General features: G+C 29.8%; 2 protein-coding genes and 1 long non-coding RNA gene across 5 annotated transcripts in view; 1 reads left to right on the top strand and 2 right to left on the bottom strand.

Moving 5' to 3' along the window:
• Positions 1–18,146, top strand: part of LOC126748965 (transcription factor EC) — a 96,245-nt gene that overhangs the window by 1,528 nt on the left and 76,571 nt on the right. The window lies entirely within an intron of this gene.
• The window catches only part of LOC126748967 (procathepsin L), a 79,663-nt gene that overhangs the window by 15,500 nt on the left and 46,017 nt on the right, over positions 1–18,146 (bottom strand). The window lies entirely within an intron of this gene.
• On the bottom strand, positions 11,250–11,726 carry LOC126748969 (uncharacterized). Its single transcript, XR_007664844.1, has 2 exons — positions 11,467–11,726; positions 11,250–11,408 (listed from the first exon to the last, which is right to left on the bottom strand). It is a non-coding gene; the product is annotated as an uncharacterized LOC126748969 (long non-coding RNA).

Here is an 18,146-nt window from a genome sequence, read left to right as displayed (position 1 = left end):
CGTCAACTGCCTGGAATAAAAAATAAAAAAATATTTCAATTTTCTGGGAAAAAAATAATGATAATATCAATTACCTAGAATACTGAATAAACATTAATTTAAGCTACCTATAAAAAATAAGTAATGATATTGACTGCCTGAGATTAGACATTGAAAATATTCTTCCATGTAGTTAAATTCTTATTTAAAAACCGTCAACTACCTGAAATAAGAAATTATTTTAATTTTCTTGGCAAAAATTTATAATGACATGAATTGCCTGAAATAATAAATAAAAATTAAAGTCATTTGCCTATAAAAATAAGTAATGATATTAACTACTTGAGATATGAGATTAAAAGAATTCTTCCAGGCAGTTGAAGAATTATTTGAAATTCGTCAACTGTCTAAAATAAAAAATGAGCAATGATTTCAATTGCCTATAAATAATAAGTAATTATATTAAATGCCTGAAATAAAAGACTGAAGGAATTCTTCATACAGTAGAGGTATTAACAATTAATTTAATAAATGAATAATGACTGACATCAATTGCCTATAAATAATAAGTAATTTTATTAAATGCCTGAAATAAAAGACTGAAAGGATTCTTCCATGCAGTAGAAGTATTATTTCAAATTTGTCAACTGCCTAGAATAAAAAATGAACAATGATTTCAAATTCTTAGAAATAAATAAATAATGACTGTTCAATTCTCTCGAATAATAAATAAAAATTAATTTAAATTGCCTATAAATAATAAGTAATGATATTAAATGCCTGAAATAAAAGACTGATCCAGGCATTCGAAGAATTATTTGAAATTCGTCTAACACTGCCTAGAATAAAAAATGAGCAATGATTTTAATTTTTTAGAAATAAATAAATATTAACTGACATTAATAATTGTCTGAAATAATTAATAAAAATTTATTTCAATTGCCTATAAATAATAAGTAATGATACTAAATGCCTGAAATAAAAGACTAAAAGGATTCTTCCATGCAGTAGAAGTATTATTTAAAATCCATCAACTACTTGGAATAAAAAATATAAAATAATTTAAATTTTCTTCCAAAAAAATGAATAATGACATCAATTTCCTGAAATAAGGATTAAAAATCAACTTCAGCTGCTTGTGAAAAATTCGTATTTACATTAACTGCCTGGGATAAATCATTGGAAGAATTTTTTAAAAGCAGTTGAAAAAATATTTAAAAATTCTCAAATATTTAAATAAATGATTCTAAAATCAATTAGTCTTGCAAATTGGAAACTTACATTTCGATGGTCGAATAAATTTTGGCGCCCAACATGTGGATTTAAAAAATTTGAAGCTAAATTAAAATGCGTTAAAATATAAGATGAATACACTCATTAGACCAGTAGTGTTCGCTCTATTACCTCTCATTTAAATCTCGAATGAATTTAATTTCAAAATTAATTAATTTAAGTCAAAATGCACAAACCTACTTGACCTATTTAACTTAATGGAGCTAAATTGAATTAATTTAACATTAAACTGTGTTAATTTTATGAAATGTTGGAAAGTTACCTTTTGATGATTTTGGAAGAATTTTGGCGCCCAACAAGTGGAATTTAAACATTTCACGTTTAGTCAAAAAGCGTTTTAATATAAGATTAATAAAATCATTATACAAACAGAGTTCGCTCTATTGTTCACTTGATTATATCTCGAATGAATTTAATCTTAAAATAAATCAAATTATAATCGAAACTCTAGAAACTTAATGGATCTAAATTGAATTAATTTGACAAAATGTTACGTTTCGATTATCAAATAAATTTTTGCACCAACATGTGCATTTAAAAAATCAAAGTTAAGTCCAAAAGCCACTATAATTTAAATATATAGACGAATACATTTATTCAAACTAGAAGTAATGATTACAGAATATAGAAAAAACACAGAAAAATTTGATATTTCTTGAGGATGTTTGTAAGAAAAAAAATTGATTAATGTGCACATCATTAAAAAGTATGAAAAATTCAATAATACATTGCGCATAAAGACCACTATTTAATAAAACATATATAACAGGATTCCAAAACTTAAAAAAAAAAAAAAAATTTTCTTTAAAAGCGTGTCAGTTCTATTATCTCTGGATTAAATCTCAAATTAATTTAATCTTAAAATAAATCAAGCTTCGGTCGAAACTATATAAACTTTAACTTATTTAATTTGATGGATCTAAATTCAATTAATTCGGCATTAAATTAAATTAAATTTGTGGAATGTTAAGAATTGATGCTTGATGATCAAATCTATTTTGGCGTTCAACATGTGGATTTTAAAAATTTAATGTTAAGTCAAAAGGTTCTTTAATATAAAACGAAAACACTCTCATTTCATAAATAGTGTTTGTTCGCTCTATTACCTCTGAAAGTCGAGTAAAATATTTAAATTTATATCGAGAAGAGAGAGAAACTAATTTTCGGTCGAAACTTTGATCTATTTAGCTTAATAAATCTAAATTGAATTCATTTTATGAAATGTAGGCCAGTTACGTTTTGAGGATCGAATAAATTTTGGCGCCCAACATGAGGGTTTTTTTAAGGCCAATAAGGTTTTATCGTTGATTGAAGAGGCGAGAAGATACGCATATTTACGGGCAAAAACGTGACCCAAAAAGCGCGCGGCGGGTAGATGGCGCCACGCTCAAACGCGCGCGGAAATCTTTTTGCCGTTTGTGTCTCATTATTGTTCAGCGGAGCTCGCCAGCATCGTCTAAGGGAGTTTTTGCATGTTTGGCGTATTATTTTGTATTATTATTGTTTTGAATTATGTCAAATTCAAGCAAAATTAACTGTGCTTATCGGGGATGTACTAATACTAGGAAGAGAAAAAACAATTCTCTTAGTTTTTTGAAAATTCTTTTAGTTTTTTTAAATGGGAAACTGAAAAATACCAGCAAACGAGAGAAAAACAAACTTCTAAGAAGCCGCATAGCAAAATACGTATCGTATCTAATCAATGACAAAATTAAATCTTGCCTCTTCAGTCAATGTTTAAACAAATAAAATAAAAAATATTGATAAATATTGTTTAAATAATCTTTATATGTAAATACTTTTACGACCATTTATTTATGATTATTTCGTTATGTAAAATTTTCTGCTAAAAGTATATACGAGCCCCGTCTCATTTCAGTTGGCCCGCTTAGTAAAAAATGAATTTATTATTCTTTTATCGAATCTTTATTCCACAATATTACAATACCAAAAAGTATCTCATATAAACATTATGTGTTATCTCTAAAATTAGATTTTGGTTGATTGATAAATTTTTGAATCATATTTTAAATAGTAGAAATAAATTTCTTGTTTCTATTTTTTATTTTATTTTAACTCTTTAGGCATATACAAGGGTTCTATTCATTAGGTCTGAAATCCACTAGCAAGAAATTTGGGATAGTTTTAATCAGGGGTAGTATCAGAACTTAATAAACACCATGCCTCAAAGAATTGCGACTGTTTTAAAAAATAAATATATGTTCAATATAAATGAGTTTACTTTCCCATTTTGTTGTGTTTATAGAGTAAGTAAAGCTTATTAATTGTTTAAAACTATATAACACTATAAAATTTGTCTTTTTTTTGGGGGGGTTTAAAAAGAAATTATTAAGAATTTTCAATTGGGCCAACTGAAGTGGGACGGGGCTCGTATGTTATGAACAATGTAATTACATGGCGATTATTCATAATGCCCAATGCCCGGGCAATTTAAGAAATATGATGCTATTTATCAAACCAGAATATTAACCCAAAAATAATCCAATTTTACTATTTTCTTTGGTTGGATATATAGGGTTGGATTGTTTTTGGGTTATTTATGCTGCTTATGTATTTTTAAAATCAATTATTTTCTTGGGTATTGGTAATTGTTAAACATACAATTTTAATAACGTTTTGGTCTTCATATTCTTGACCCTCATCAAATCTACAATAGACATTTTTAGATTTGAAAAAAATACATTTAAAAGTTTTCAGCTAAAAACTTACCCTATAAAACATTAAAGTCAATCTAAAGGTGAGTAACATATACAGGGTGTTCCGTTGATCATGTTACAAACTTCTAGGGCAGATAGAAGACGTCAAAAGAAAAACAAAAGTTCATATAAACATGGGTCCGGAAAAGCTTCCTCAGGGAGCTAGAGCTCTTTGAAAATAACCTTTAAAAACTAGTTTTTTTTTAATAGCTCTGGAACTACTTTAGCTACCGCAACCAATTTTGGGAGGTAAATTATTGTTAGTACGTTTATTCTTTTGAACCTACTAAATAAAAAAAATATTTACCAGGGGCGTCAGAATCAGGGGAGGATTTGGTAAATTTGGGCCCATTTCTTTAAGACTTTAATTTCTGCCCGTTTGGACATTAGATTATGATGTTTCTATACTTTTTACATAAAAAAAGGTGCTCTTAGTAAAAGTCGGTAAATATCACCGTTTTTGTGGAAATTGACTAAAACCAAACTAAGATGCTGTATCTTGAATTAATTATTTTAATAATAATAATAATGCTAATTCATTGCCACTGTCAGTATTTTTTAAATTTGTCACTGTCAGTATTTTTTACATGATATTAATTCCCTTTTTATTACGGTTAAGTAATGGATTACACTTTTGCTGAATACGCCGATATGCTTTTAATTTATGGGGAAGTTCGATGTAATGGTAGAGCTGCTTCTGGATTATATGAAGAGTGGTTTCCCGAAAGGCGAATCCCAGCTCACACACTTTTTGAAAGGGTCAATCAACGGCTCAGGGAGACTGGCTCTGTTAAAATAAAACGCCAAGATAATGGCGCGCAAAAGAACATCCGAATCCCGGATTTTGAGGAAGAAGTGCTTCAGCGATTTGAAGCTAACCCATCAGTAAGTACTCGAGCAGTTGCTGATGCGATGCATGTAAATCATGTTAGGATATGGAACGTTGTTAATGAACAGCTTCTTCGGCCCTACCACCTGCAAAAGGTGGAATCATTAAGACCCAATGATTTTATGCCCCGCGTGAATTTTTGCCAGTGGTTTCTTGACCGGTGTACAGAAGAACCTCAATTTTCAAATTATGTCCTTTTTACTGACGAGGCTTTATTTACAAAAGAAGGCATTTTTAATTCTAAGAATAATCAAGTGTGAAGTGAGGAAAACTCTTGGTGGATGATGAACCCATGGTATTCATTTTAGCAGCTATCAACATAAGTTTTCGGTCATTTGTGGGCCGGCATTGTTGGAGAACGCTTAATTGGTCCAATTATGTTGCCTCCTCGTTTAACGGGAAATATTTATTTAATTTTTTTAAGAAATGTACTGCCAGAACTATTAGATGATCTGCCCCTAAATATACGACAGAACTTATGGCTACAACACGATGGAGCGCCAGCTCATTTTCCACTTATTGTCCGCAAGTTTATAAATGAAAATTTTGGAAGGCGCTGGATTGGCCGCGGAGGCCCTGTCACCTGGCCAGCGCGCTCACCAGATTTGACACCCTTAGATTTTTTTCTTTGGGGGCATATGAAAATTCTCGTATATGAAACTCCAGTCGAGTCAGAAGAAGACCTGGTGGCCAGAATTTCCGCAGCTGCTGAAGTAATCCAAACCACGCCTGATATTCTTAACCACGTCAACCTTAATATGGTGCGTAGATACAATAAATGTATCGATCGTGGCGGCCGGCATTTTGAGCAATTAATATTTTTAATAAAATTTGTTTACGTTTTTAAAATTGTTAATTTGTTGGTTTTTTATTACACTTAAAATCATTTAAACATTTTATGCCTCAAGGTAATTAAAGTGACAGTTAATTAATTTGAGTACCAATTTAATAAAGTGGCTACCTTAACTTTTTTTAAGCATTTATTTTATATTTACGCCAGATTTTTTTTTAAATTGTTTATTAATAATAATAGATAATTCATTTTTGTATCTCATAACTTGCTTTTCGTCAATTTTCACAAAAACGGTGATATTTACCATTTACCGACTTTTACTAAGAGCACCTTTTTTATGTATTTTTGTACCTTTTTTAAAGCATAGGAACCTCATAATCTAATACCCAAACGCGCAGAAATTAAAGTCTTAAAGAAATGGGCCTAAATTTACCAAATACTCCCCTGATTCTGAAGCCCCTGGTAAATATTTTTTTTATTTAGTAGGTTCAAAAGAATAAACGTACTAACAATAATTTACCTCCCAAAATTGGTTGCGGTAGTTAAAGTATTTCCGGAGCTATTAAAAAAAAACTAGTTTTTAAAGGTTATTTTCAAAGAGCTCTAGCTCCCTGAGGAAGCTTTTTTGGACTTATGTTTATATGAACTTTTATTTTTCTTTTGACGTTTTCTATCTGCCATAGAAGTTTGTAACATGATCAACGGAACACCCTGTATATGTTTTTAAGGTTAATTTTTTTTCAAGGTATTTTTTTTTAATTTATAAGCTGTAGGCCCAAAAGCTTAAAACACTTTACCATATGTATATTTTTGCACCTTGTATAAAAAATAACAGCCTCTGGTTCTGCCGAAATGTAGGCAAACTCTATAATATACTGTAATTTTAAAAATAAGCAAAATTATATTACTTATATTACTTATTAGATTTTATACTTAAAAATTAGAAAAAAAAAACAAAATATGGAACTAAACCTTTCAATATTTTCTCCCAAATTTATACTATGGAATATGCGAATATGTCCTTAAACAGAAATAGCACAATGCGAAAACTCCCATTTCTCTGCGATATTATGTCTCGTAATTTTTAATACCAAGGCTGCCAAGCGAGTTTCATCATTCCTACGTATGGAGGCACCACCTTTTAGCTTCTAAATTGCTAGATAAAGCAAAGAACGGCTGGCTGCCGCGGTCACGAAATTTTATACAGTATTTGCGCATCTTTTCCCTTTTCAATCAACGGTTTTATTAAAAGACGAATACACGCATTACAGAAGTCCGATAGTGATTGCTCTATAACCTCTGAATCCCGAGACAAATACGACTTTTTATCGCTCACATATCGGAAACCGGTCAAAGTGTCACAATTGACTCATCAATTTTTTTTTGGAAACTGACAGCGGTAACCAGAAGTGCAATTTACTTGGAAATAATTTAATCAAATATAAAATACGATTTTTTACTTTCGATTCTTGGTTATCCTTGAGGTGACTCTCATTTTATTTACTTCCACAGCTATGAACGGGTTTAAATAGTAAAAATCAAGAGGATTTAGATCATTTGATTGTCTTAACAAAAAATAATTAAACAACGAATAAACTACAGAGTAGAACATCTTCACGACTCTAGACAAGAGGCTAGAAAAATATTTGCTATCGATTGGTGTAAGAATATATGAAGTGTCCAGTTTACAAGAGATATCTTTTGGATAACTTAAAAATGCCTTGTTCGATTTTTTTTAACTAGTAGAACCACCTTGGAGTTATAATCTTGAATGGGGCGGCTAAAAAAGTACATATAAAAAATGTCTTGGATTCCAAAAAAAAACGAAAAAGAAAGATAACCTAGGTGGATTTAAAAAAAAATAAAACTTCGTCGGCAAGGTAAGGTAATATTTCTTTAGGTTCGGCTATTTTTCTTGCCAAACAGTCAGTAAAAATTATCCACCCCTTCCGGGAAAGCGAAAACGCGAACGATATATATCCCGGCAGGATTCCAGAAAATTTGCTGGACTAGTGGAAAAACAACGTGTTTTGGCACTACCGCTTCGGTTTGTTTGCCGCTACGAAGGAAGATCGTCTTTCATTGCTTCAGTTCGGTTTAGGGAACTTTTACTATTTTTCTCCCTTTTCCGTGCTCTTTTATTTCGATAGGTAAAAAATACCTAAAAAATTTGCAAAATCCATCAAACATTTAAGCACTAATAAAACGCTATTTGCCCTATCATATTTAACAGCGCACCCGTCCCGTTTGAAAATGCAACTAATTAAAAGTTAAAAAAGTTGAATTAACCCGAAAGTCATAACCGAAAAAGGGAAAGATAATTACTTCGATTGCGCACTTTTAATCACTATAACGAAATGCAATATCGATGTATATTGAAAGGAACGCAGTAATATAGGTCCTCTGGTAATTCCCAAAATTGCCAATATATCCGCTTGGAAATGAAAACCCATATCAGCGAGCAAATTAAAACGTTATTAAAAAATCGACAGACCTTTCGAATATGAAATCGGAAATGCGAAATGCTATAACACGGATACGTTCTGGTTTATTTATAAAATCCAAGGAGACAAATAGCATTTGCGTTTTGATTATTTATGGATAATATGCATAATATGATTTGTTTTGATGAAATTTGGCCAGAAATCTCTTTTATGAGTTATTTATTTTGTTGGGTATTACGTCACTGTCATAGTAAAAATCAATTTAGAAAACACTATCTCATACGCACCGAACAGAAAAAGAAAATAGACTTATTCATGTATCACACGATATCTTTGGTTATATTATGTAATTTAATCTAAGTCCAATACAATAATTTACTTGAGGTATAATTAGAATTTTTTATACAAACTCTAGTATCTATCGACCTCTGAGCTCGTTTCTTCTTTTCAGTATCCTACTTTGCAAATAACGAAAAACATATTTATTAAATAAAAATACTTAATATGATCCAAAGTTTCAAGGTAAATAAAATAAAATAAAATTAAAAATATAAACATCTTTTTTTTCTTTCAGGTTTTTCAAAATGTCTTTTAATGTAAGGTTTTTTTTTTAAATAAAGAAGCGTGATCCTAATGTAATTTATTATAGAAAATATGTGAATAAAACATATTTTAAATTATCAATTTAAGAATACTCTCTTCTACCTCTCTCTTTAACAAAGGCATTCACTAAAATCAATTGAAGAAGTAGCAATGCATTTATCTTCATTTAACATTATAAATGCACTTTCCTTTAATTTACGTAATTTTGAAAATGGTTCCTTTGCTAAAATTGAGGAAGCAGCCCAGTTTATTCTATGGTTATTGTCAAATGCATGTTGTGTAATTTTGGATTTTTGAAAATCATTGTGATTTATGTTGAATAATTCTTTTTGGTAATAGTCTACAGGTTTCACCTATGTAAAATTTACCACAAGTACAAGGAATTTTATATACTACATTTTCATTAAAAGGTTTAGTTTTTGTTAAATGTGTTTTAGAAATAGTTCTTATGTTAAATTTTTTAGCAATTCTTTTATTAGAAAAACCTTGAATAAATAGTAAAATAAGATGGATTACCAAACTCTTTAAAGCAATTTTCCCAAAATTCTTTTGCATAATTATATAAATTTTATGAAACGTAAGCAAGTTTCGTTTCGATGATCAAATAAATTTTGGCGCCCAACATGTGGGTTTTAAAAATTCAAAATTTTCAAAAAAGCGTTATAATATAAGACGAATATACCCTTTACGCCAATAGTGTTTGCTCTATTGCTTCTGATTTATATCTCGAATAAATCTAATTTTAAAATAAATCAAGTTTCAGTCAAAACTATATAAAATTTGCGCTATTTAACTAAATGGATTAAAACTGAATTAATTCGACATTAAATTGAGTTCATTTTATGAATTGTTGGAAGGTTACGTTTTGATGATCAAATAAATTTTGGCGCCCAACATGTGGATTTAAAAAAAAATTCTGTCAAACAGTATTTCAAAATAAGACGAATACTTATTATACAGCTAGTGTTTGCTCTATTAACTCTAAATATTGAGTAAGATCTTTAACTTTTTATCGATTATGTCTGGAGTAAATTTATTCTTATAATAAATTTAATTTCCGTCGACTCTGTATAAACTTTGATATTTAACTTAATAAATCTAATTTGAATTAATTTTCTGCAATTTAGGCAAATTACGTTTATTAAAAAATAAAAACCCTAAGTCTTGGTCTTAAAATATTTTTTATGTCCCGAAGGTTACATGTTTCGCTTAAAATAAAGCATCATCAGACCTACAATAAACAGAAAAACACACGTAATTACAATAAAACCCTACACTAAAACAAAATCAAAGTGTTGGGTTTTATTCTAATTACGTGTGCTTTTCTGTTTATTGTAGGTCTGATGATGCTTTATTTTAAGCGAAACCATGTAACCTTAGGGACATAAAAAATATTTTGAGACCTAGACCTAGGGTTTTTATTTTTTCTCTGCTTACTTAGGTCTCTTTGAGATAATGGACGAGTTCTTTCAAATTACGTTTCAAGCAATAAATTTTGGCGCCCAACATGAGGGTTTTGTCAAAAAAGGTTTTATTAAAAGACGAATACACGGAGTACACAAATCCGATAAAGGTCGCTCTATAACCTCTGAATCCCGAGAAAAATACGACTTTTTATCGCTCATATACATTCTTATGTTAAATTTTTTAGCAATTCTTTTAAATTTATCAGAAAAACCTGGAATAAATGGTGAAATAAGATTTGTGGTAAAAAGTGGTTGATTTAATTTTATACACGGTTATCAAACTCTTTAAAGCAGTTTCCCAAAAATTCCTTTGGATAATTGGTTTGTATTAAGATTGTACAAATAATGTTTGCACGATCGTCTGACGACTCGTCTTTTAACCATTACTGGATGATTCGAATTATAATTAAGATATTTATTAGTTGGTTTACAGTAAATTCTAGTTTCAAAATTTTGTAAATCTTTTTTAATTAAAATATCAAGAAAAGGAAGTTGACCATCAGCCTCCTTTTCGAGGGTAAATTTTATAGCAGACTGGTTAAAGTTAATGTAATGTAAAAAATTATCAAGGTCTATTTCGTTATAGTGAATATTTTATTGGAAATAAGTAGATTTTACACAATATATTAAAAGTTCTAAAATTGTATTATAACAACATTTGGTGTTGTGCGTTCTGCTAAATTATAATTATTCTCTAATTTATTTTTAATAATATTTAAAATTTTGTCAACTGAAACATCACAAAAATTGTGATAATTGAAGAAGTTGTATAGTGGTCTTAAACCATTTAAAGACACTTCAAGATCCTTTACTATACCCGATGTTTGTTTTTAAAATTTTTAATTACCAATCAAAATTGTGAGCACAAAAACACAAATTATCACGTATTTATCTCAAGACTGTTTCGTTTTTAAACGTTCGTTGACCTGTAGCCAGTAAAAAGTGTTTCGTTTTTTTTTGGACGTGATAAGTGATTTATCACGGTAAGGATTTTCAAATAATTTTTTTGAGGATTTTTTCAAAAAATGCATGTTTTTGGCAGCAGGCATAAAAATGAATAATAAATTAAATATTAATAAAGTTTATAACCATTTCCTTAGAAATAACCAAACAGATAACCAATAATAATTAAACAGGATTTATCGATAATATTTCCCGAACCACATAACTTCGTTGGCGACGTCATCAATCTTATTAAAATATATTGGGTATTTTTAGACGCTCCTGAAATAAGTTTTATTTTCTTTGATAAATTGCCAAAAAGTTAATAATAATGCATTACCTTTATCGACGGTTAGGGCCAAGGCCATATTTATAGACGAAAAAAAAACAACAAGAATATTTCAAACAGACAAGTCCAAGGAAATGCGTTTTTAATACTGAAATAAACTAGAAAATACCGACGATTAAATTGTTCACGCCCATACATTTCATATTGAAACAATTAGTAACGGTACAGTAAAGTAATTCCAACATTTCTCGAAAATTTCGTCTCCTAGTGTCCGCTAATAGCACGAAATAATTTGGCAACATTTTCGGTAATAATAGGGACAGTCTCACTTCGTAATGTCGGTGATTTATTAACGAATCTTCGAATCATATTAATTATTTAACAAATTTTATGTTATGAACCATTTAATTACCCGTTAGGATTTATTTATGAGCATTTACTATGTTATAATATGGTTTCAGATATATGCGTTCGGGTAATTAAATTATTTTAATAACGCATTAAAAAAATACTTCGGTTTAATTTGTGATGAATATGCGTGTGTATGTAAACAGATTTATAAAGTTTAATTGGTTTAAGAGACTTAATAAAAAAATTAAATGTTTATTTTTGTATCACCATCTCAGTCTGTGGAATTATAAAGAATGATAATAGAAAATAGAGGAAAAAATTGAAGCCTCATTTATATATCCCTGTCTAAAAATTAGAGAGGAATAGGAATAAAGTGATATTTGTCTAGTATAATTGGACCAAGTGAACCCAAAAAATACAATTTGCAGATGATCCAGACATTATTCATAAAATGAAACTATTATATAGGAAATAGAGGAAAAAAGTGAAATCTCCTATCTCAGTCTGAAAATTAGAGTAGAATAGGAATAAGGTGATATTTTTCTAGTATAATTGGACCAAATAAACCCAAAAAACACTATTTCCAGAGGATCCAGACACTATCAATAAAATAAAACTGCGATATAGAAAATAGAGGAAAAAATTTAATTCTCATTCATACATCCCTATCTGAATATATAAATAGTCTGAAAATTAGGAATATGGGAATAAAGTGATATTTTTCTGGTATAGTTGGACCAAATAAACCCAAAAAGTACAATTTCCAGACGATCCAGACACTATCAATAAAATGAAACCATGATATAGAAATTAGAGGAAAAAATGTTCATTTATATACAGTATCGGACAAAAATTAAGCGACGCTATAATATTCCTAAAAAACTTTGTGACTGTACCTCGTATAATTAGGAACAATTTTGTAGTATCAGTACATACCTTTGTTAATCGTATTTAAACATTCTTTCCCTCTTGTGATGAATAGCAAGAGATTAGTAAATTATTGTTGTATGTTTTTATGCATTTTTTCATGGACAAAAATAAAGCGACTTGATCGATATTGTTCATACCATTAGTAAATAAACATCGGTTTTGGTCGGTATCAAATCTATATTTTGTTTAAAAATGCCTCGGGGTAAAAGTTTTTCTATTGATCTTAAAGAAAGAATTATTGCATCGTATAAGATGGAAACACCATAATACGTAATAAAACAAGAACTAAGGGTTTCAAAACCTGTTGTGTCGAGGACCATTTAGAACTATCGAATTAGTGGAAAAACAGATGGGTAGACCGAAAAAAACTTCAAAGAAACCGGATAGAAAAATTAAAAGGATCTCCCAGGCAAATCCTTTTCTGTCAGCAAAGCAAATTCTGACTGAAGCTGGGGGCTCTAATGTTTCCTCTCGAACGATACAGCGCGGACTAGTTGAAGCAGGCTTAAAAGCATGCAAACCTGCCAAAAAAACCGCTCTTAGTAAGAAGAATATTAAAGCACGTCTTCTGTTTGCAGAACAAAATGCTCACTGGCCACCAGAGCAATGGGAAAATTTGTATAAAAGTGATGGTGTTCAATATGTTCGTCGTATTACAGGTAAAAGACTTGACCCAAAGTATGTCCAAGGTACTGTAAAACATGGAGGTGGCAACGTGTTAGTGTGGGGTTGTTTCTCTGGCTATGAAATGGGACCAATTTACCAAACTGAGGGCATTATGGATAGGTTTAAGTATAATTATATACTTGAAAATGTCATGCTACCTTATGCGGAATGGAATATGCCACTACGTTTTGTTTTCCAACATGACAATGATCCAAAACATACAGCAAAATGTATAAAAGAATGGTTTAATGAAAATAAAATAGCCATTCTTAAATGGCCAGCCCAATCGCCCGATCTTAATCCGATCGAAAACCTGTGGGAAATTGTGGATAGGCAACTTAGAAGTAAAACCTATAAAAACAAAGAGTACATTTTTGAAGAAATTAAAATAATCTGATAATGTTTTCTTTTATTTTTATTGTAAGCGTCGCTTAATTTTTGTCGTATAGAAATATTTAACTTTTCTTTTTCTTTTTATGATCTTGTTTATACGGAAGAATTTTGGTATGTTATGTAATAAATATATGTTTATTAATGAGTGTATTTGTTTTATTGAGTTTTAATTCTCCTTGCGTTTTTGCTTTTTTAATAAAAGAAAAAAACTGTATCGTCGCTCTATTTTTGTCCGATACTGTATCTCTGATTTATCTGATTTTGTTTGATTTAGTTGACATCGAGGTCGATTTTAAACGGTATTTAGTGAGGTTTGTTTAAATCTGAGTTTACCATTGGATTTATCTGATAAAATAAAATAGCAGTTCATGATTAATTAGTTTTTATTAAAAAGTGGATTTATCTGCTTCTCATATAAAGTCTACATATACACTTTTACATTAGGTATGAATTTTTCAGCCCCGTGTATTCACTTGTGTACAAATAGTAAAACCAGTTTGTTATTATAATGTGAGAATACTTCATCATAAATCATTTTGGCTGATTTGATTTAAGTGTTTTCCGTTTTTTCTCTTATATTTAATATAGGAAACATACACAATTTGGCAACTGCGAATACATATGTCAAAAGATTGACAATGTAATTATCAATAGCAACGAGTTTCGATTATTAAATAGACTGGAGTAGACCCATATTTTAGCATATGTAAAAAAAATTTTAGCGTTCCATGGGGAAAATCCGCAAATCTTTTTCTCGTAATCTATTTTTAAATATTGCAAAATCGGAGATATTTAAAGTCGACTGCAGACCCCAATTTGACATTTCAATAATGACATTTGGCAGCCACATAGTGATGATTTTCTTGTTATAGTACTTTTACACAATATATCATACATTTTACACTGAAAAATTTTATTTATATTTAAATATAATTTATATACTCACTTTACGTCTTCAAAATTCTCTCGATAAAACCATAAACACTTCACACGGCTATTTTCTTAGTTGATTTAATATGAACTGCCTTGGGCTCGCTAGGGTTTGGTATGCATACCTGAATCGCGCGTTTACAATAAATATATTACATTCCTGAGATAATTTCGCATATTTATTTTCTAGAATGTTTTTAACGGGATCAAGGATTATCTTTAGATATTTCATAAAATGGGATTTTCCAAACTTCCTCTAAATTTGGATTAAGTTTTTAATATGCACTTAAATTGTTTTTCTATTTTTTTAAATACGATAAAACTAAAATAAAAAAATTAAAAATCATGCTCTACATAGAGTTTATTCCTAAAGAAAACTCACCCAGTATGCAGTTCCACTGAGGAAACTTCTCCGCACAAATCGCGTTCCCGTTTGAACAATTAGTAAATATTTGATAAGTGGAATCCCAAAAGTTGAGCCACGAAGGGGGAGTTACATCCCTTGTATACATTTTTGAGCTCGTGTTTGACACAAGACCGTCGTGTCCCTCCCCCCATCAAGGAAGCGAAAACGACCTTTTCACATTTTTTTTCTATTATGTTCTCCCCTTGTTGCACTTCAGCTTCTCTTGTATTTTATTTTATATTACAAGCGTTAGAAAATCACAGGGGCATATCATATGATTCAGCTTAAAATAATTCATTTTTCATGGAATCGATAACACAAGCAACACATCTTATATTATTATCGTTAAATATATATTTATACAACGATTTTTTAGTCAGTTTTTGGTATATTTTAACCGTATATGGTTAAGGTATATTTATTAAACTGTCGAATATACGTATATCATATTATACGAGTCTAAGGAAGAAAATGTCGGCAGTTCAAAAACTTGACAAGAGATTTACATGTTTAGTTTTTAAACTCGATTACTACACCTCAGATATTTTATGAAATTCTTCTAAAAAATCACTGTTTTTCGTCTATATTATCCAATGTAATAACTCCGTTTTTATACAAAATATTTATATATAAAATGATATCAAATTTAAATAAATAGTATTATTAAATTAAATATTAAATACATATTTTGTGCGAAAACACTGTTTTTCATCAACACAACCCTGAAGCCCACCCACCCACCCCAAACATTTGCCAAGTAAGAAATTCTTTTGAAAAATCACTGTGTTTCGTCAATATTATCCAATCTAATATCATTGTTTTTGTAATAAATATTTATTAATATACATATGTATAATTTTATCAAATTTAAATAAACAAACTGTGTTATTAGATTAAATACTAACGACGAAACCAGCTGTTATTCGTACGTATTATTTTGGAAAACCATAATGTTTGAAAACAATTTTTTACTGGTAAGTTGTGTGGTGTGGGTGGGGGGGTAAGGGTAGGGTTAATGAAAATCGTTTTTTTTTGCAGGAAATAATTGCCTGAGAAGAAAATGCTTTTCACGAAAATTATAGGAGATAAACAAATCTATAGTGTATGTATCTATCGGTTTTCGAGTAAAACGTGAAAAAACTAAATTTGAAAAAAATTAATTGTTTTTTGGTTCTAGACAACTTATTATCTAGGATCAAAAATACAGCTTTTAAATTAAAAATATTGGTATATTAATTAACCGTAAATGGTCAAGGTATATTTATTAAACTGTAGAACGTACGTATATCGTATACGATTCTGTTTACACAAGGGCGACAACTTCGAGATTTAAAAAAATTGTCAAGGGATTTACTTAGCTAGTCTTAACACTCGATCACAACACCTCAAATATAAATATGATATAAATAAAAACAAATATAAATGAATATATAATAAATATGTGATAAAATAACGGGTAGTAATGGAATATCGTCCACAAAGAAATCTAGAAAAAAATGGGAAATGCATAAACATGTATAAAACAATAATTCTTATCTTTTCCACTCCTAATTTATAACAAATTTCTCCTTCTTTATATCTAAAAATTCTGCACTCTTATTATAGTCAAATGAATCAAATAAATTAGAGTGAAAAGTGTTAATTGCGAACATCTAGTGTAAAATTATGAGAATTTCAACTCATGTAACAGAAGAAATAATAAAACATGATTAGTTAAGAAGCGCGTGGAAGATTAAATTCTTTATTTATTAAATTCCCTACTAAATTATTTAATTCTCAACTTAATGTTAATGGGTGAAATTTTAGTGTTGGGCGCCAAAAAGCTGCCTTTAAACGTATTTAAATAGTATACAATACTTAAACGTTTATCACGCGGACATTTTATTCGATATTTATGACTAAAATTCATACAAAGATATATGTGGTATAAACTGTGTACCTGGTGTAAACCAAAAATAAACGTTTATTTAACTATCGTGTGTTGCTTGAGACATATTAAAATTCCATAGTGGAGTCATAAAAAAAATAAACCGAAAACAGGCAAAACAATAAATCGTCTAGAAGCTATGAGGCAATATTTCAAAGTCGGTAAGCTTTATTACAGCTACACGTCAAGATGAAAAGCTGCCCATATATGAAGCTGAGTTGAGCGGGATCCGTGTCTGTCAAGCACGTCAAGGGCAGCTGGAAATGGCTGCATTCTCCCCCACTCGACCGACCAGATACGAGCGACATTGTTGATGGAGCACCCCCCCTCTCAATTTGTTTAATTAATTTTGGAACACATGTTGGCAGTTAATTTCGGTCATGTCAGTACGTGATTTATTGTTACCTGTGGCAACCTACGAAACTATGTTCTCTATGGTTTCCCGTCTTCACGCGAAATGCTTCCGGATTGATCCTACCTGGAGAAAGGGGCTGTCAACTATCAGAGATATAGGACATTTCGATGAAACAACTGATAATTTTAAGAGCCGTCCATTTTTTCTTAAAGCCCCTTATTTATTACAAATTTGGTCAAAAGTATAGAACTTGTCTACTATAAAATTCTAATTGTAATATATTTGATTTGCAGTAGTAGAGAATATGCAGAATTTAAAACTTCACACTGTTTTGCTTCAAAGCAAGTAAAGAAATAAATGTTCTGCCATTGATTACGGAATGAAGCTGTTCTTTTGTTTATGGTATTTTCAATTTTATGGATAATGTTTCAGTATAAGAATTATGTATTTTATTTTTTAGTACATCACAACCTAAATAGTATCAAATGCCTTTAAAAAATCAATGAAACATTTTGAAAATATTTTATATAGTGTTTAGATAGGCATGGAGTATAATATATACAAAGAAGAAGGCAGACAGAAAATTGATTGGATAATCCAGATTTGCGTCATAAGCAATTTATTCTTTAATTAAACATTATCCATAGTAAGACTGATCACCATATCAACCTTACAAAGCATATTTATAAGGAGTATAAATACAATTGTTTATTTTAACAAATTGAGCACGATAAATCTTAAAATTGTCTAAGGTTGCTTCCTGTACACCATTT

The sequence above is a fragment of the Anthonomus grandis genome, chromosome 22 (assembly GCF_022605725.1).
Source record: "Anthonomus grandis grandis chromosome 22, icAntGran1.3, whole genome shotgun sequence".
In the NCBI taxonomy this organism is placed as follows: Eukaryota; Metazoa; Arthropoda; class Insecta; order Coleoptera; family Curculionidae; genus Anthonomus; species Anthonomus grandis.
This window is presented reverse-complemented; position numbering and strand designations above follow the sequence as displayed.